Genomic DNA, 1,398 nt, shown 5'->3' with positions numbered 1-1,398 from the left:
AAAAGTCCTTGAATCTGTATCATTCACATTAAGATAAATGCTAATCAGTGACATCATTTATTAAGTAAGGCTCATATGTCTACTTAAATATGTTAGGTTGTGTTTTCTAGAGAAACTAAGCCAGGTATACTCATGTATGTGTAAAAAGTAACTTTATATCAAGAAAGACATTTGTATCAAGGAGCTGAATCGTCTAACTGAAGTCCGTGGGACAGATGCTGACTGGAGCCCCATCCAGACTCACAGAGCTGCTGGCCAATGAATCAGGAAGGCAAATCAGGAAGCAGGGAGATCACAGGCCAGTGGATTCAAGCTCAGTATGGACATGGCAGGGTGCCAACAGCTAGCAGTGACAGCAGGCCTCATGGGCCACCCCTAGAGCCAGACTTTGAATCCAAACAAACAGGAAAGTGAAGAGGGGCAAGAAAAAGAGAAATTCTCCATAGTGCTTCTCATAGACAGTCCATACCCCCAAGGTGGTATCATCAGGCTGTGAGTTGATTGATAGATTATACTCCCCAGCTACCTTCAGAAGGGCATAACAAGTTGACATAAAATCTAACCACATTGTATAATAATATTGTCAAGTTGCCGTACATGGACATTATCAATTCAAAATACAGAGTGATATGTATGTACTCTTAACAAAGGGATATGTCTCAATCGGCTTATTAGTCAAATAGTTGGACTCATTTCCATTTTTTCTTTGCTTTTTAATTCAGCCTTTTATCTACTACCCTGTGAGTATGAACATACTGGAGCATAGTGCCCACACTCCTGCCTTGTACTTTATGGTAGTCCTACTAATGCCAAAGTGTGGGGTACCAGCCTCTACAACTGAACTGGTCCGAGGGAGCTGCTGTGTAATTGAGGGGTAAAATTAAAGAAACTTTAACACAGTAAAGTATTCAATTACCCACCTCCAGGACAGACATGATTTCAGCATCCAGGTCTGTGCAGAGAAAGAGAATATATTTCCAACCAAGGCTTATATACAGTCAGGGGGCATGCAAGTGCCCTTAATTACAGGTAACTACATATATAACAGGAAGGGGTTGTAGAATAGGCATAAGCGGAACCTGGGGGGGTGGGGGCAAGCGAGGGGTATACATGGAGTAAGAACTGGAGGCAGTAGGGGCATACATGTGACAAGATGAGTGGACCCTACAGTCAAGATGACAGCCTAACGTTGGCCCTTCCTGAGTTGGCTTGACCTTAGTGTCTTTGGGCTCTCCTTCAGGGGAGCAATCTATTATCCTTATCAGAAGGGAGTGGGCTCTACTAGGGTGGGACAGACTGATCGCTCCAGATGGCTAATAACCTTCAGGCAGATACCCTTTAAGCAGTTGACCTCCAAGTGTATAGTTAGTGCCTTAGGTTTGGCATATATTATGGGGG

This window comes from Echinops telfairi, unplaced genomic scaffold, assembly GCF_000313985.2.
Source record: "Echinops telfairi isolate 266 unplaced genomic scaffold, ASM31398v2 ScPeMD7_7468;HRSCAF=8506_0, whole genome shotgun sequence".
Taxonomy (NCBI): Eukaryota; Metazoa; Chordata; class Mammalia; order Afrosoricida; family Tenrecidae; genus Echinops; species Echinops telfairi.
Note: the sequence above shows the minus strand (reverse complement) of the source record.